Source organism: Stenella coeruleoalba (genome assembly GCF_951394435.1).
Source record: "Stenella coeruleoalba genome assembly, chromosome: 4".
Lineage (NCBI taxonomy): Eukaryota > Metazoa > Chordata > Mammalia > Artiodactyla > Delphinidae > Stenella > Stenella coeruleoalba.
The window spans coordinates 89257556-89277762 of record NC_137149.1 but is presented as its reverse complement, the minus strand read 5'-3'; the positions used below and the strand labels follow the sequence as shown (position 1 = coordinate 89277762).

At 44.5% G+C, this 20207-nt stretch overlaps 1 long non-coding RNA gene across 50 annotated transcripts in view; it reads right to left on the bottom strand.

The window, feature by feature from the left end:
- LOC307185334 overlaps positions 1 to 20207 on the bottom strand; it is a 3778167-nt gene that overhangs the window by 1032484 nt on the left and 2725476 nt on the right. The gene's annotated exons all lie outside the window — the stretch shown is intronic.

The following is a 20207-nucleotide window of genomic DNA, read 5'->3' as shown; positions in this document are numbered from 1 at the left end:
CCAGTTTGGGTTTCGGGGAGACACTGATTTTGAAAAAGCCCTGGTGTTCTCCTTACATGAATGGGGCTCTTCCTACTGCTAAAACATGTCTGTCACACCCAGAGGATGGTATACCGTCTGATCGGGAAGAGTTTGGAAAAGGCATCTCATCTCCTCATCTCCTGGTGCTCGGGTTCACCCCTCCAGCGTCTTTACTAACAGTCTCCCCACTTGGAGATGTCAGCACTGTCAACATCCTGTTGCGTACAGTTTGGAATTTGTCCAGAGGATGAAGCGGAAGGATGAGGAACAATGAGAGACAAGTCCTAGGTGTTCAGACAGGCACATGTCACTCTAATTTCCAATCAGGAAGACGAATTGACCAAAGGCTAGGGTTGCCCATGGAAACAGTATAGGGCTTGAGGAAATCCCGCTGCTTTGTGGCCAGTTCCCATAAACACGAGTTGAACAATGGAACTCAGGGGCAGTAAAATTCACAAAACTGCAGAGTTGAAAATATCCATCACTGAAAAATGTCTTGAGGAAAGTCAGAGAAAAGGACTTGTAAGCAAGGGAGAATGGCAGGAAAGGGATTTGAGGAGGTAGAAAGGACTCGCCATTAAGCACAAGAAAAGGAGCTGAACATTGCCAACATTGCAGTTGGCCAAAAAGGGTGTATGCGTTCTTTTCTGTATATATTCAAGAAAAGGGCATACACTTTTTTAGCCAACCAAACAGGTGGGCACTGGAAGTCAATACCACAAAAGATATCACTTCGCATCAGTCAGAAGAGCCATCCTCATAAAGCGTAAACAACAGAAATGCAGGACAGGGCAACGAGAAGAGGGAGCCCTGTGAGACTTATAGTGGAAATGTATATTGCCAACGGCCATTCTGGAGAAGTGTATTGTGTTTACTAAAGCATCTACAAAATGAGCTACAGAGCATAGGGCACTTGCACTCATGGGCGTATATCTTGGGAAAAACAAAAATCGAGAGGACACAGGCACCCCAATGTTTACCCCCTCTCTGTGTAAAAGATCCTCGACTAGGATATAACTTAAATGTCTCTGGAGGGAAAAAATGGATAGAGATGTGGTACTTAGGTAGAGTGGAATATTATTCAGCCTGGAAATCAATGAAATATGGCCAGTTGTAACAACTCCGGAGGAGTTACGTATGATCATTCTAAGTGACAGAATTCAAAAAGAAAAAGACACATATCATAAGATATCACTTAAAGGTGGAATCCAAAATGGCTACACATGAAATAAATTACAAAACAAAAACATAGTCAAATATGTAGAAAACACGCATAAGGCTGCTAAACGGGAAAGGTGGGGAGGGGTGAGGCATCATCCAGGAGGTTGAAATTAGCAAAGATACCATTCCAAATACCAAACTGATAATCAACAAGGCCTACACGGTAGCTAAAAGAACTGCACTCAGCACACTCAAGTCACCGGAAAAGAATATATACGACTGGTAAGAATCTGAAAAAGAATTTATTGATGTCTCTCTGTACGTGAATCAAGTGGATGTACAGCAGCAAGAAACAGAGCTTTGAAAATCAGCTGTAACCAATATAGTAATAAATTGAAAAAAATAAACGACAGAGAGACAGAGAAAACCTCTTACAACTTTTCCTCAGGGACGGTGATGCAACATGGATTGAACACATCTAGACCCACAGCAGGATGAGACATAAGGCTGGAAACTGTTTGCGCTAAGAGAAATGTGAGGTTGGGTGAGGAAATGCACACCCTTTAAAGTAATACTACCTGGTACCCATTCAATGGGCCCCAAATCTGCAGGTTCAAGGGATCTTCCTACAGCTAAAACATGCATGGAAAACCCAGAGGACTGTACACCATGTGATCGGGAGATGTGTCTAAAATGCACCTCATTTATCCTCTCCTGGTGCTCCTGTTCACCATTCCAGCCACGCTACTTAGAATCTCCCCACTTGGAGAATCAGCACATTTAAACTTCTGTTTCACACATTTTGCAAATTGTGAGGAGGATGAACGGGAAGAGGGGGAACCAATGAGAGAAGAGTTGTAGGGGTTTGGACGGGCACATATCACTCTAATTTCCCATTAAGAATAAGAATTAAAGAAAGGCTCAGCCTGCCTCGCCGGAGCCAAAATAGGGCCTGAAGCAATCCTGCGGGTTTGAGGCCAGCTCACAAAAGAGCAACTTAAAAAATGGAGCTCAGGGTCACTGCAATTCACAAACCTGCAGAGTTATAAATGAAAACTAACGTCCAAAAATATGTTGAGGTAAGGCAAAGAAGAGGATCTGAATGCAAGACAGAATTGCAAGAAACAGATTTCAAGAGATAGATTGGACTCGTCTTTAACGCACATGAAAAGCGGCAGAATTTCGACAATGATGCAGTTGGCCCAAAAGGGCGTATGCGTTTTTTCCTGATTATATCCAGGAAAAAACGCATACGCACTTTATGGGCAACGAAGCAAGCAAGCAATACAAATGTGCACAACAAAGAAGTCTCACTTCCCACCGGTCAAAAGGGCCATCCTAAAAAATTGTAAAAACCAGAAATGCAGGACAGGCCATGGAGAACAGGGAGCCTTTATACGCTGATGGGCAGTGTGTGAACTGCCGAGAGCCACTCTGGAGAAGTGTATGGTGGTTCCTAAATCATCTAAAAAACAGAGCTACAGAGCATAGGACACTTCCAATCATGGGAGTATATCTAGGGAAGTCTAAAAATCAACAAGACACAAGCACACCACAGTTTAGGGCTACTCTGTTTACAAGAACCTCAACTTCAGTACACCTTAAATATCCCAGGAAAGAGAACAATGGATAAAGAAGATGTGGTACTTATGTACAATGGAATATCTCTTCACCATGAAATCAATGTAATAAGGCTAGTAGAAGGATAAAGAGTGGATTTAGGTCCGATAATACTACTTGAAATAAGTCAAACAGAAAAAGAAACATATCATAAGATATCACTTATAGAGGGAGGGTAAATATGGCTGCACAAGAAATGAATTACAGAACAGAACAGTGTCTCACATTTAGAAAACACACTTATGTCAGCTTAAGGGGAAAGGAGAGGTGGGGTGATGCATAAAACCAGAGTTTGAAATTAGCACAGATACCGTTCAATAAACCAAATAGGTATTAGACAAGATCTACACCTTGCTCAATGAACTGGCCTCAACACACCCTATACACCACAGAGAAATATATCTGAGTAATAAGAATCTTAAAACCCATGTATTGATATATCTCCATAAGGGAATCAAGTGTGTGCAGAGCGGCACAAACACAGCAGTGAAAAGGAGCTAAACCCCATTATAGAAATAAATTTTAAAAACAAAACGCTGAAACAATGAAAGAGAGAAAAATTCTTACAAAATTCGCTCAGGGGCTGTGATGCAACCTGGATTGACCACATATAAACCCACAGCTGGATAAGACATAAGGCTGGACACTTGGGGCTGACAGGATTGGTGAGCTTTGGTGAGCAACTGCCGAAAGTTTAATGCAATACTTCATGCTACTCAGTCCAAGGGTCCCAACACTCCAGGTTGAAGGGAATCTTCCTACAGCTAAACCATGCTTGGGAAACCCAGCGACTGGTATACCATATGATCGGGAAAGGTTTCTAAAACGCACCTCATTTTTCCTCTCCTGGGGCTCCGGATCGACATTCCAGCCGCTTTACTAACAACATCCCCACATGGAGTCAATGCCTTTAAGTTCTGGTATCGCACAGTCTGCAGTTAGTGCAGAGGATGAATGGGAATAGGGGGAACCAGTGAGAAACTAGCTGTAGCGGTTTCAATGGGCACATGTCACTCTAATATCACATCAGTAAGAAGAATTAACCAAAGGCACAGCAAGGTGCCCCAGAAGAAAAATAGGGCTTCAAGGAATCCTGTGGTTACGGGGCAAGACCACAAAAATAAGAGCTAAAAAATGGAGCTAAGGGCCACTGCAATTCAAAAACCTGCAGAGTTATAAAGGCCAACTATTTTTAAAAAATATATTGAGGTAAGGCTATGAAGAGGCATTGAAAGCAAGGCAGAATTGCAGGAAACCGATTTCAGGAGGTAGACTGGAATTGCATTGAAAACATATGAAGAGAGTGAGAAACTCGACAATGATGCACTTGGCCAAAAAGGGCGTATGTGTTTTTTCCTGAATATATTCAGGAAAAAACACATACGCCCTTTTTGGCCAACCAAGCAAGCTTGCAAAGGAAATCTGCACTACAATGAAGTCTCACTTCCACCTGGTCAAAAGGGCCATCTGAAAAAAGTGTAAAATCCATAAAGGCACGACAGGCCATGGAGAACTGGGAGCCTTCTTATGCTGATGGGCGGGATGTAAATTGCCAACAGCCACTCTGGAGAAGTGTATGGTGTTTCCTGAAACATCTAAAAAACAAAGCAACAGAGCCTAGGGCACTGCCACTTATGGTCCTATAGCTTAGGGAAATTAAAATCAAAAAGACACAGCCACCCCAAAGTTTGGGACGCCTCTGTTTACAAGAACCTCGTTTACCGTACAAGTTCAATATCACAGAAAGTGAAAAATGGATAAAGAACTTGTGGTACTTATGTACAATGCAATATCACTCAGCAATGAAATCTATGTCATCAGGCCTGTAGCAGCATAATGAGTGGATTCAGGTATGATGATTCGAACTGAAATAAGTCACACAGAAAAGAAACATCATAAGGTATCACTAATACACAGAATGTGAACTTGGCTACACATGAACTGAATTACAAAACAGAACAGTGTCTCAAGTTTAGAAAACCAGCTTATGCTTGCGTAACGGGGAAGGTGAGTTGGGGTGCTGCATAAAATCAGAGGTTGAAATGAGCACAGATAAAGTTCCTTAAGCCAAATATGGAATAGACAAGAGCTACTCCTTGCTCAACGAAATGGACTCAACACCCCATATTAAACGCCTAAGAATGTACCTGACTAGTAAGTATCTTAAAACCTATGGATTGCTATGTCTCCAAAAGAGAATCAAGCGTGTGTACAGGGGCATAAACGCAGCAGTGATAGGATTGGAGAGGTTCGGTGAGCAAATGAAGACCCTTTGAAGTCATATTGCATGGTACCCATTACACGGGTCTCAACTCTCCAGGTTTAAGGTATTCTTCCTTCAGCTAAAACATGCATGTGGAACCCAGAGTATGATCAACGGTGTGAACGGGAGACGTGTTCAAATATGTCTCAGTTGTCCTCCCCTGGTACTCGGGTGCAACATTCCAGATGCTTTACTAACACTCTCCCTACTTGGAGAGTCAGTGCCTTTAACCTCCTGTTTGCCCCAGTTTGCAATTTCTGCGGAAGATGAACAGGAATAGCGAGAACCAATGAGAGACTACCTGGAGGTGTCTGGACGGGCAAATTTAACTCTCATTTCCCACCAGGAAGAGGAATTAACCAAAGGCTCAGCGTGCCATGCCGGAACCACATTAGGGCCTGAAGACATCTTGCGGTGTTGCGGCCAGCTCACAAGAAAGCGAGTTGAAGAAAGGAGCTCAGGGGCACTGTAATTCACAAACCTGCAGAGTTATAAATGACAGCTATCGTCCAAAAATAGACTGAAGTAAGGCTGCCAAGAGGACTTGAAAGCGGGGCAGAATTGCAGGAAACCGATTTCAGGAGGTAGACTGGAATTGCATTGAAAGCATAGGAAAAGAGGCAGAACGTCCACAATGATGCACTTGGCCAAAAAGGGCGTATGCGTTTTTTCCTGAATATATTCAGGAAAAAATGCATACGCCCTTTTTGGCCAACCAAGCAAGCTTGCAAAGGAAATCTGCACTACAATGAAGTCTCACTTCCCCCCGGTCAAAAGGGCCATCTGAAAAAAGTGTAAAATCCAGAAAGGCAGGACAGGCCATGGAGAACTGGGAGCCTTGTTATGCTGATGGGCGGGATGTAAATTGCCAACAGCCACTCTGGAGAAGTGTATGGTGTTTCCTGAAACATCTAAAAAACAAAGCAACAGAACCTAGGGCACTTCCACTTATGGTCTTATAGCTTAGGGAAATTAAAATCAAAAAGACACAGCCACCCCAAAGTTTGGAACGGCTCTGTTTACAAGAACCTCGTTTACAGTACAAGTTCAACATCGCAGAAAGTGAAAAATGGAGAAAGAAGTTGTGGTATTTAATTACAAAGCAATATCACTCAGCAATGAAATCTGTGTCATCAGGCCCTTAGCAGCACAATGAGTGGATTCAGGTATGATGATTCTAACTGAAATAAGTCACACAGAAAAAGAAACATCATAAGATATCAGTAATACACGGAAAGTAAACTTGGCTACACAGGAACTGAATTACAGAACAGAACAGGGTCTCAAATTTAGAAAACCAACTTATGCTTGCTTAAGGGGAAAGGTGAGTTGGGGTGCTGCATAAAACCAGAGATTGAAATGAGCACAGATAAAGTTCCTTAAGCCAAATATGGAATAGACAAGAGCTACTCCTTGCTCAACGAAATGGACTCAACACCGCATATTAAACGCCTAAGAATGTACCTGACTTGTAAGTATCTTAAAACCTATAGATTGCTATGTCTCCGAAAGAGAATCAAGCATGTGTACAGGGCCATAAACGCAGCAGTGATAGGATTGGAGAGGTTCGGTGAGCAAATGAAGACCCTTTGAAGTCATATTGCATTGTACTCATTCCACGGGTTTCAACTACCCAGGTTTTAGGTATTCTTCCTTCAGCTAAAACATGCATGTGGAACCCAGAGTATGATCAACCATGTGATCGGTAGACGTGTTCAAATATGTCTCAGTTTTCCTCCCCTGGTACTCGGGTGCAACATTCCAGACGCTTTACTAACACTCTCCCGACTTGGAGAGTCAGTGCCTTTAACCTCCTGTTTGGCCCAGTTTGCAATTTCTGCAGAAGATGAACAGGAATAGCGAGAACCAATGAGAGGCTAGCTGGAGGTGTCTGGACGGGCAAATTTAACTCTCATTTCCCACCAGGAAGAGGAAATAACCAAAGGCTCAGCGTGCCGTACCGGAACCAGATTAGGGCCTGAAGCCATCCTGCGGTGTTGCGGCCAGCTCAAAAGAAAGCGAGTTGAAGAAAGGAGCTCAGGGGCACTGTAATTCACAAACCTGCAGAGTTATAAATGACAGCTATCGTCCAAAAATAGACTGAAGTAAGGCTGCCAAGAGGACTTGAAAGCGGGGCAGAATTGCAGGAAACCGATTTCAGGAGGTAGACTGGAATTGCATTGAAAGCATAGGAAAAGAGGCAGAACGTCCACAATGATGCACTTGGCCAAAAAGGGCGTATGCGTTTTTTCCTGAATATATTCAGGAAAAAACGCATACGCCCTTTTTGGCCAACCAAGCAAGCTTGCAAAGGAAATCTGCACTACAATGAAGTCTCACTTCCCCCCGGTCAAAAGGGCCATCTGAAAAAAGTGTAAAATCCAGAAAGGCAGGACAGGCCATGGAGAACTGGGAGCCTTGTTATGCTGAAGGGCGGGATGTAAATTGCCAACAACCACTTGGGAGAAGTGTATGGTGTTTCCTGAAACATCTAAAAAACAAAGCAACAGAGCCTAGGGCACTTCCACTTATGGTCCTATAGCTTAGGGAATTTAAAATCAAAAAGACACAGCCACCCCAAAGTTTCGAACGGCTTTGTTTACAAGAACCTCGTTTACAGTACAAGTTCAACATCGCAGAAAGTGAAAAATGGAGAAAGAAGTTGTGGTATTTAATTACAAAGCAATATCACTCAGCAATGAAATCTGTGTCATCAGGCCCTTAGCAGCACAATGAGTGGATTCAGGTATGATGATTCTAACTGAAATAAGTCACACAGAAAAAGAAACATCATAAGATATCAGTAATACACGGAATGTAAACTTGGCTACACAGGAACTGAATTACAGAACAGAACAGGGTCTCAAATTTAGAAAACCAACTTATGCTTGCTTAAGGGGAAAGGTGAGTTGGGGTGCTGCATAAAACCAGAGATTGAAATGAGCACAGATAAAGTTCCTTAAGCCAAATATGGAATAGACAAGAGCTACTCCTTGCTCAACGAAATGGACTCAACACCGCATATTAAACGCCTAAGAATGTACCTGACTTGTAAGTATCTTAAAACCTATAGATTGCTATGTCTCCAAAAGAGAATCAAGCATGTGTACAGGGCCATAAACGCAGCAGTGATAGGATTGGAGAGGTCCGGTGAGCAAATGAAGACCCTTTGAAGTCATATTGCATTGTACTCATTCCACGGGTTTCAACTACCCAGGTTTTAGGTATTCTTCCTTCAGCTAAAACATGCATGTGGATCCCAGAGTATGATCAACCATGTGATCGGTAGACGTGTTCAAATATGTCTCAGTTTTCGTACCCTGGTACTCGGGTGCAACATTCCAGACGCTTTACTAACACTCTCCCGACTTGGAGAGTCAGTGCCTTTAACCTCCTGTTTGGCCCAGTTTGCAATTTCTGCAGAAGATGAACAGGAATAGCGAGAACCAATGAGAGGCTAGCTGGAGGTGTCTGGACGGGCAAATTTAACTCTCATTTCCCACCAGGAAGAGGAAATAACCAAAGGCTCAGCGTGCCGTACCGGAACCAGATTAGGGCCTGAAGCCATCCTGCGGTGTTGCGGCCAGGTCACAAGAAAGCGAGTTGAAGAAAGGAGCTCAGGGGCACTGTAATTCACAAACCTGCAGAGTTATAAATGACAGCTATCGTCCAAAAATAGACTGAAGTAAGGCTGCCAAGAGGACTTGAAAGCGGGGCAGAATTGCAGGAAACCGATTTCAGGAGGTAGACTGGAATTGCATTGAAAGCATAGGAAAAGAGGCAGAACGTCCACAATGATGCACTTGGCCAAAAAGGGCGTATGCGTTTTTTCCTGAATATATTCAGGAAAAAACGCATACGCCCTTTTTGACCAACCAAGCAAGCTTGCAAAGGAAATCTGCACTACAATGAAGTCTCACTTCCCCCTGGTCAAAAGGGCCATCTGAAAAAAGTGTAAAATCCAGAAAGGCAGGACAGGCCATGGAGAACTGGGAGCCTTCTTATGCTGATGGGCGGGATGTAAATTGCCAACAACCACTCGGGAGAAGTGTATGGTGTTTCCTGAAACATCTAAAAAACAAAGCAACAGAGCCTAGGGCACTTCCACTTATGGTCCTATAGCTTAGGGAAATTAAAATCAAAAAGACACAGCCACCCCAAAGTTTGGAACAGCTCTGTTTACAAGAACCTCGTTTACAGTACAAGTTCAACATCGCAGAAAGTGAAAAATGGATAAAGAAGTTGTGGTATTTACTTACAAAGCAATATCACTCAGCAATGAAATCTGTGTCATCAGGCCCTTAGCAGCACAAGTGGATTCAGGTATGATGATTCTAACTGAAATAAGTCACACAGAAAAAGAAACATCATAAGATATCAGTAATACACGGAATGTAAACTTGGCTACACAGGAACTGAATTACAGAACAGAACAGGGTCTCAAATTTAGAAAACCAACTTATGCTTGCTTAAGGGGAAAGGTGAGTTGGGGTGCTGCATAAAACCAGAGATTGAAATGAGCACAGATAAAGTTCCTTAAGCCAAATATGGAATAGACAAGAGCTACTCCTTGCTCAACGAAATGGACTCAACACCGCATATTAAACGCCTAAGAATGTACCTGACTAGTAAGTATCTTAAAACCTATGGATTGCTATGTCTCCGAAAGAGAATCAAGCATGTGTACAGGGGCATAAACGCAGCAGTGATAGGATTGGAGAGGTTCGTGAGCAAATGAAGACCCTTTGAAGTCATATTGCATGGTACCCATTCCACGGGTTTCAACTACCCAGGTTTAAGGTATTCTTCCTTCAGCTAAAACATGCATGTGGAACCTAGAGTATGATCAACCATGTGATCGGGAGACGTGTTCAAATATGTCTCAGTTTTCGTACCCTGGTACTCGGGTGCAACATTCCAGACGCTTTACTAACACTCTCCCCACTTGGAGAGTCAGTCTCTTTAACCTCCTGTTTGGCCCAGTTTGCAATTTCTGTGGAAGATGAACAGGAATAGCGAGAACCAATAAGAGACTAGCTGGAGGTGTCTGGATGGGCAAATTTAACTCTCATTTCCCACCAGGAAGAGGAATTAACCAAAGGCTCAGCGTGCCGTGCCAGAACCAGATTAGGGCCTGAAGTCATCCTGCGGTGTTGCGGCCAGTTCAAAAGAAAGCGAGTTGAAGAAAGGAGCTCAGGGGCACTGTAATTCACAAACCTGCAGAGTTATAAATGACAGCTATCGTCCAAAAATAGACTGAAGTAAGGCTGCCAAGAGGACTTGAAAGCGGGGCAGAATTGCAGGAAACCGATTTCAGGAGGTAGACTGGAATTGCATTGAAAGCATAGGAAAAGAGGCAGAACGTCCACAATGATGCACTTGGCCAAAAAGGGCGTATGCGTTTTATCCTGAATATATTCAGGAAAAAACGCATACGCCCTTTTTGGCCAACCAAGCAAGCTTGCAAAGGAAATCTGCACTACAATGAAGTCTCACTTCTCCCCGGTCAAAAGGGCCATCTGAAAAAAGTGTAAAATCCAGAAAGGCAGGACAGGCGATGGAGAACTGGGAGCCTTGTTATGCTGATGGGCGGGATGTAAATTGCCAACAGACACTCGGGAGAAGTGTATGGTGTTTCCTGAAACATCTAAAAAACAAAGCAACAGAGCCTAGGGCACTTCCACTTATGGTCCTATAGCTTAGGGAAATTAAAATCAAAAAGACACAACCACCCCAAAGTTTGGGACGCCTCCGTTTACAAGAACCTCGTTTACCGTACAAGTTCAATATCACAGAAAGTGAAAAATGGATAAAGAACTTGTGGTACTTACGTACAATGCAGTATCACTCAGCAATGAAATCTATGTCATCAGGCCCCTAGCAGCATAATGAGTGGATTCAGGTACGATGATTCTAACTGAAATAAGTCACACAGAAAAAGAAACATCATAAGATATCACTAATACACGGAATGTAAACTTGGCTACAGAGGAACTGCATTCCAAAACAGAACAGGGTCTCAAATTTACAAAACCACCTTATGCTTGCTTAAGGGGAAAGGTGAGTTGGGGTGCTGCATAAAAGCAGAGATTGAAATGAGCACAGATAAAGTTCCTTAAGCCAAATATGGAATAGACAAGAGCTACTCCTTGCTCAACGAAATGGACTCAAAACCCCATATTAAACGCCTAAGAATGTACCTGACTAGTAAGTATCTTAAAACCTATGGATTGCTATGTCTCCAAAAGAGAATCAAGCGTGTGTACAGGGGCATAAACGCAGCAGTGATAGGATTGGAGAGGTTCGGTGAGCAAATGAAGACCCTTTGAAGTCATATTGCATGGTACCCATTACACGGGTCTCAACTCTCCAGGTTTAAGGTATTCTTCCTTCAGCTAAAACATGCATGTGGAACCCAGAGTATGATCAACCATGTGATCGGGAGATGTGTTCAAATATGTCTCAGTTTTCCTCCCCTGGTACTCGGGTGCAACATTCCAGACGCTTTACTAACACTCTCCCGACTTGGAGAGTCAGTCCCTTTAACCTCATGTTTGGCCCAGTTTCCAATTTCTGCGGAAGATGAACAGGAATAGCGAGAACCAATGAGAGGCTAGCTGGAGGTGTCTGGACGGGCAAATTTAACTCTCATTTCCCACCAGGAAGAGGAAATAACCAAAGGCTCAGTTTGCTGTGCCAGAACCAGATTAGGGCCTGAAGCCATCCTGCGGTGTTGCGGCCAGGTCACAAGAAAGCAAGTTGAAGAAAGGAGCTCAGGGGCACTGTAATTCACAAACCTGCAGAGTTATAAATGACAGCTATCGTCCAAAAATAGACTGAAGTAAGGCTGCCAAGAGGACTTGAAAGCGGGGCAGAATTGCAGGAAACCGATTTCAGGAGGTAGGCTGGAATTGCATTTCAAGCATAGGAAAAGAGGCAGAACGTCCACAATGATGCACTTGGCCAAAAAGGGCGTATGCGTTTTTTCCTGAATATATTCAGGAAGAAACGCATACGCCCTTTTTGGCCAACCAAGCAAGCTTGCAAAGGAAATCTGCACTACAATGAAGTCTCACTTCCCCCTGGTCAAAAGGGCCATCTGAAAAAAGTGTAAAATCCAGAAAGGCAACAGGCCATTGAGAACTGGGAGCCTTGTTATGCTGATGGGCGGGATGTAAATTACCAACAGACACTTGGGAGAAGTGTATGGTGTTTCCTGAAACATCTAAAAAACAAAGTAACAGAGCCTAGGGCACTTCCACTTATGGTCCTATAGCTTAGGGAATTTAAAATCAAAAAGACACAGCCACCCCAAAGATTGGAACGGCTCTGTTTACAAGAACCTAGATTACAGTACACGTTCAACATCGCAGAAAGTGAAAAATGGATAAAAAAGTTGTGGTATTTACTTACAAAGCAATATCACTCAGCAATAAAATCTGTGTCATCAGGACCGTAGCAGCATAATGAGTGGATTCAGGTACGATGATTCTAACTGAAATAAGTCACACAGAAAAAGAAACATCATAAGATATCACTAATACACGGAATGTAAACTTGGCTACACAGGAACTGAATTCGAAAACAGAACAGGGTCTCAAATTTAGAAAACCAACTTATGCTTGCTTAAGGGGAAAGGTGAGTTGGGGTGCTGCATAAAACCAGAGATTGAAATGAGCACAGATAAAGTTCCTTAAGCCAAATATGGAATAGACAAGAGCTACTCCTTGCTCAACGAAATGGACTCAACACCCCATATTAAACGCCTAAGAATGTACCTGACTAGTAAGTATCTTAAAACCTATGGATTGCTATGTCTCCAAAAGAGAATCAAGCGTGTGTACAGGGGCATAAACGCAGCAGTGATAGGATTGGAGAGGTTCGGTGAGCAAATGAAGACCCTTTGAAGTCATATTGCATGGTACCCATTCCACGGGTTTCAACTACCCAGGTTTAAGGTATTCTTCCTTCAGGTAAAACATGCATGTGGAACCCAGAGTATGATAAACCGTGTGAATGGGAGACGTGTTCAAATATGTCTCAGTTTTCCTCCCCTGGTACTCGGGTGCAACATTCCAGACGCTTTACTAACACTCTCCCTACTTGGAGAGTCAGCGCCTTTAACCTCCTGTTTGGCCCAGTTTGCAATTTCTGCGGAAGATAAACAGGAATAGGGAGAACCAATGAGAGACTAGTTGGAGGTGTCTGGACGGGCAAATTTAACTCTCATTTCCCACCAGGAAGAGGAAATAACCAAAGGCTCAGCGTGCCATGCCGGAACCAGATTAGGGCCTGAAGCCATCCTGCGGTGTTGCGGCCAGCTCACAAGAAAGCGAGTTGAAGAAAGGAGCTCAGGGGCACTGTAATTCACAAACCTGCAGAGTTATAAATGACAGCTATCGTCCAAAAATAGACTGAAGTAAGGCTGCCAAGAGGACTTGAAAGCGGGGCAGAAGTGCAGGAAACCGATTTCAGGAGGTAGACTGGAATTGCATTGAAAGCATAGGAAAAGAGGCAGAACGTCCACAGTGATGCACTAGGCCAAAAAGGGCGTATGCTTTTTTTCCTGAATATATTCAGGAAAAAACGCATACGCCCTTTTTGGCCAACCAAGCAAGCTTGCAAAGGAAATCTGCACTACAATGAAGTCTCACTTCCCCCCGGTCAAAAGGGCCATCAGAATAAAGTGTAAAATCCAGAAAGGCAGGACAGGCCATGGAGAACTGGGAGCCTTCTTATGCTGATGGGCGGGATGTAAATTGCCAACAGACACTCGGGAGAAGTGTATGGTGTTTCCTGAAACATCTAAAAAACAAAGCAACAGAGCCTAGGGCACTTCCACTTATGGTCCTATAGCTTAGGGAAATTAATATCAAAAAGACACAGCAACCCCAAAATTTGGGACGGCTCTTTTTACAGGAATCTCTTCTACGGCACAAGTTAAATATCCCAGGGAGCAAATAATGGATAAAGAAGTTGCGGTACTTATGTACAACAGAATACCACTCAGCAATGAAATCTATGTCACCAGGCCCGTACCAGCATAATGAGTGGATTGAGGCACGATGATTCTAAGTGAAATAAGTCACACAGAAAAAGAAACATCATAAGGTATCACTAATACACAGAATGTGAACTTGGCTACACATGAACTGAATTACAAAACAGAACAGGGTCTCAAGTTTAGAAAACCAACTTATGCCTGCTTAAGGGGGAAGGTGAGTTGGGGTGCTGCATAAAAGCAGAGTTTGATATTAGCACAGATACCGTTCCATAAGCCAAATATGTAATAGACAAGAGCTACCCCTTGCTCAATGAAATGGATTCAACAATGAGGTATCACCTCACACCTGGTAGAATAGGCATCATTGAAAATCTACAAACAAAAAATGCTGGAAAGGGTGTGGAGAAAAGGAACCCTCTTCCACTATTGTTGGGAATATAAATTGATACAGTCATTATGGAGAACAATATGGAATTTCTTAAGAAACTAACAATAGAATTACCATATGATACAGCAATCCCAGTACTGGACATATACCCAGACAAAACCATAAATCAAAAAGAGTCATTCACCGCAATGTTCATTGCATCACTATTTACAATATCGAGGTAATGGAAGCAACCTAAATGCCCACAGACAGACGAATGCATAAAGCTGTGGTACATATATAAAATGGAATATTACTAAGCCATGAAAAGGAATGAAATTGGGTCATTTGTAGAGACGTCGATGGATCTAGAGACTGTCATACAGAGTGAAGTAAGTCAGAAAGAGAAAAACAAATCTTGTATATTCATGCATATATGTGGAACCTAGAAAAACTGTACAGATTAACCATTTTGCAAGGCATAAATAGAGCAACAGATGTAGACAACAAACGTATGGACAACAAGGGGGGAAAGCTGTTGGGGGGGTGGTGGTGGGAGGAGTTGAGAGACTGGGATTGGCATGTATACATTTATATGTATAAAATAGATACCCAATAAGAACCTGCTGTATAAAAATATAAAATAAAATTCAAAATTAAAAAGAAGTAAAATTTAAAAAATAAAACAGAAAAAACAATTATTCCCTGCACATACATGTATTTATATGAATAAATTATTTCCATGCTTATATCTGTAAATACAAAAAAGAGGAATAAAATCTACCTTGAACCAAAAACGAAAAAGAGAAAAAAAACACAGAACCCACCAGTTACACAGAGGAAAACCGTATCAGGGCACTTGCTCCAGTTGTAAACAATTCTGAAGTTGGTCAGTGGTGGGGAATCGTCTCCCATTCAGCCAGCAGCCCCCACGCAACAAGCGTCCTCATTGCAAAGCTGGGGCACCGTGCCGAGGCATCTGTGAGTAAACGTGAGCTGAGCCCCAGGCCAGTTGCTGCTGAACTATTCCCACCCGTCCCAGGTAAAACACCTGAATATATACAAGGACTTGAAAGCCTAGAGGAAGGGCCATAGAGCCACACGAGTGACAGCATGCCGGCCGACTTGGTGCCTGCAGGCCAGCCAGGATGGTCCTGGCCCTGGGTGCTCTTCTGGAAGATTTCCATTTCCCTGCCTGAGATACCCGTCCTGTCCCTGCCCCCACTGCTTTTTTCCTTCCTCACCTCTGCCCAGGGAGAAATTCCAGCAGCAGGTATGGGTGACACACCCTCTTCTTTAGCAGGTGGCAGCCTGGCAACTGCTGCAGAAAGTCCAGCAGAGCCCCACTCACACTGGGCCACCCACAAAGCCGTGGCCTCTCACTCCCTCCCACCAGCCCAGCCCCGAGACTGCTGACAGGGCAGAGAAAATGGCGTCAGGCACGGCTGCAGGGGCTCTTGCTGCCTGGAGTGGTATTTATATTGATCTCAACCCAGGCACACCTGGGGAGGGCTGGCCGGCATGGTAAGGCTGCCCAGGTCAGCCAATCATCACCCCTCAGGGGCTCACAGTTGCAGAAAATGGAACTTGCTGAACCGGCCAGGTCCAAGGAACAGGTGTGGGCTCCTGAGAGTCAGGATAGACAAGGGGCTGCAGCTTTGGCTTGTTTTCTAAACATTTTATCTGGCCCATGAGTGGGAGACAACTTCAAGAAAACCCTCTCCTAATGAGAGGAACCCAGGAGTCAGGGAGAGGAGGGGTGGGTGGTGGTTGGAGACAGAGGCCTGGTGCCCCGGGTGCAGTGGAAGTCTCTGGAAGACCAGGTGGAGGGAGGCCTCACGGAGTGATGCCCAGGGTCACAGACCTGTCGCAGCTGCTGTTTGTTAGTTCAAGTCCTGCTCTGAGGTGCTCTGTGTCAGCTCTGAGTGACAGGTGAGCTGGGGGTGCTCTGCAATGAGGGCTATGTGCACGGTTCCTGTGTGCCCAGCCCTGCCACGGTACCTGCAAGGGTAGCTCTGTATCCTGGGAGGGGCCTGACCACGAGAGCCCCGTGGGCTGGGGTGGGGGTGGGGTACCTGCCCAGGTGAGCTCCATATTCTGGGATTGGTCTGACCACGAGAGCCCCATGGGCTGCTGGGGACCTGGTAAAGGATGTCAGGACAGTCAGTGAAGCCACCGAGGATATACCTCCAGTTGCTCCTAATTCCTACACCCTGCTGGTCATTCTACCAACCACCAGGACATGGTATTCTGTATTAGTCTTCAATGATGCCTTCTTTTGTATTCCATTAGTCCCAGAGTCACAAGAAATTTTGGCTTGTGAGTGGCAGGACTCAACATACAACTAAAACAATACTTCCCGGCCGTCTGGCCCCAAGGGTGCAAAAATTCCCACACCATCTTTGGGGAAAGCTTAGCTAAAGACCTAAAAGTTCTACCTCTGGAAAAGGAAACCCTCCTTCAATATGCAGACGACATTCTGATCACCAGCCCTACTAAGGAGGCCTCTGAACTACCAAGCCAATAAAGGATAGAAGTTGTCCAAGAAAAAGCTCAAATATCACAGACTGCAGTGACCTGCCTGGGCTTCATTCTCACAGAAGGTCAGAGAAGCCCATCCCAGGAAAGGGAAGAAACCATTTTCAGCCTTACCCCTTTCTAAAACTAGAAGACAGCTTAGGGGTTCCTGGGGACGCCAGGGTTTGCTGCTTCTGGATCCCTAACTACAGTCTACTAGCTGGGCCTCTATATGAAACACTGAAAGGAAAAGATGATGATCCTTTTGAATAGAATCCAGAAGTGGCCTTTCAAGAATGGAAAGAGCAGTCAATTCAGACCCTTGCCCTGGAACTCCCTAATTTAGCTAAACCCTTTGACCTTTACATTCCCGGTGAAAGGTGAATCGCCATTGGAGAATTAGTGCAAAAACTGGGACCACTTGAAATGGAACAATGCAAGAATGCCATCCAGGTAGGATAAACTACGGTCACTAAGGGGCTTGGCCCACTGCCACATCTGGCCAAGATACTGGCGGTATCTAAAAACCTGGAAATCAGCAGCCCAAAAGGCCACCTCCCTCCTAAGGGAAAAGGACCCCACGTGGTGATCCTAACCACCAACCATGCCCTGAAGTTGCAGGGTTCGCTCCGTGGGCACACCGACCTCGAGTGAGGAGGCCCTCCAACTCCAACATCCAGAGAGATAACCGGGGGCAACAGGGCACCATGACGACTCGTGTGAACATCACTTGACCTGGAGTTTCTCTCATAAAACAACAAGAGTGTGTCCCAAAAGAGTAGACTACTGCCTGCAGGACTTACTGCACCCAGAGGGGAGCTAATAATCTTGGCGGGGGAACAGTATACCACACTGTCACCATAGAAAAGCCTACAGACACCGTGATGATGGTGGCCAATAAGACCGGCTGGACTCCTGTTTACTTCAAAAGGCTGTTGACTCAGTAGCCATCATGGTCCTTGGTCACCACTGACCCTGGACTGTCTGGGAGTTGAGCGAGCAGGGCTCTGACACCTGGTGCTGTTTGTACGTTAATTCAGGGGCCTAATTGAAGAAAGCGCAGACTACTGGTCAGAGCATCTAGGCTGGCAGAGACGGTCAGCCTAAGGTGGCCGAACAAATGTGGGGCGGGGTGAAACCGGCCCCCACAGCGTCTCTGCACATCTCTTTCCTGGACCCTTAAAGGTCATTAGAATCTATAACACTTCCAATGCTGGTGCTCAGGTGGACGAGCAGGGAGGCAGGGGTCCTGGGGACAATCAACGTCACCGGGAGGCTGCTGGGGAGAAGCTCTGACCCTCGCCCCAGGGTATGAGGGCTCCCAACTCAGCACTCAGCAGTTACAGAAGAAGGGTCTGCACCCTCAGCACTCCAAGAATGAGGAACGGGACAAAAGGCAGAGGAGGGGTTTGTCCCCAGCAAAGCCCATTAAAAATCCCTGGGAGATAAAAATAGAATCTGGGCAATAAAGTCAAGTCTAACCTTTTTTATCCTTTGTGCTTTGTCTAATTTCACGTGCTCCTAGGGTCCCGCATGCAGAGGTTCCACACCCGGCACTTCAGACCAGATTTCCTAGTGCAGAATGGCTGGGTCGACACCTCAGCTCCTGGGGCCCAGTGCAGACTCCACGATATAGAGCCTGAGCTACAGCCAACCCGGCCCTCGAGAGCTCCGCCGCCTCCCTCCCTCCCACTGACTCTGACAGGATCTCTACACAGCAGCCCAGCCCACAGCCCACGGGGTAGTGCATGCTCTCACCTCTCCATTCTCTGATCAAAATATAAAGTTTCCTTTGCTTGTGAACCAAACTCAGTCTCGATCTGTTGGCCCCAATGACACTGGGCAGGGGGACACTTGTTGGGGTCCACTCTGGAGGATCAGTAACAGAAATTGAGACTATTGTAACCTCAATGAACAGATGTGTGAGCCAAACTGTAGTTAACATAGAACAGTGTATAAGGCTCGGGTAAAATAAGATGTTTTTAACACTTCCATTTGATATTTCCATCACTTTTTATAAGCAAGTTCAGTGAAAAGGTTTGTCTTATTTGTCGGGTCAATATTAGAGAAACGAAGTGATTTCTTTCCAAGGATGTACATCTAATAATCTTGGTTAAACCTTCAATCTTGTTTTAAATGCTTTTCCATTGAAAATGATACCTTTCTTTCAGCTCCCCCATTTCTGAGAAGTATAAAATCTTATAATTTATTATTACCAAAGGGGAAAGGTGGGAGGAGGGATAAATTAACAGTTTGGAATGAACACATACACACTGCTATGTATAAAATAGATCATCAACAAGGAACTACTGTATAGCACAGGGAACTACACTCAACATTTTGCAATAACCTATAAGGGGAATAATCTGAAAAAGAATAGATATTTTTATTGACATCATCTATCAATGACAGTTAAAGTGTAGCCTAAGGGAAGCTGGTGGTGAGTGCTTCTGACCCTGAAGACTTCAATCATCTAAAGTTTGGACTCTGCCTACTTCCCAAGGCCCTTAATGAACATATGTGTAGCCGTAGCTTAAAAAATTCCCCAGTTTGGGTTTCGGGGAGACACTGATTTTGAAAAAGCCCTGGTGTTCTCCTTACATGAATGGGACTCTTCCTACTGCTAAAACATGTCTGTCACACCCAGAGGATGGTATACCGTCTGATCGGGAAGAGTTTGGAAAAGGCATCTCATCTCCTCATCTCCTGGTGCTCGGGTTCACCCCTCCAGCGTCTTTACTAACAGTCTCCCCACTTGGAGATGTCAGCACTGTCAACATCCTGTTGCGTACAGTTTGGAATTTGTCCAGAGGATGAAGCGGAAGGATGAGGAACAATGAGAGACAAGTCCTAGGTGTTCAGACAGGCACATGTCACTCTAATTTCCAATCAGGAAGACGAATTGACCAAAGGCTAGGGTTGCCCATGGAAACAGTATAGGGCTTGAGGAAATCCCGCTGCTTTGTGGCCAGTTCCCATAAACACGAGTTGAACAATGGAACTCAGGGGCAGTAAAATTCACAAAACTGCAGAGTTGAAAATATCCATCACTGAAAAATGTCTTGAGGAGAGTCAGAGAAAAGGACTTGTAAGCAAGGGAGAATGGCAGGAAAGGGATTTGAGGAGGTAGAAAGGACTCGCCATTAAGCACAAGAAAAGGAGCTGAACATTGCCAACATTGCAGTTGGCCAAAAAGGGTGTATGCGTTCTTTTCTGTATATATTCAAGAAAAGGGCATACACTTTTTTAGCCAA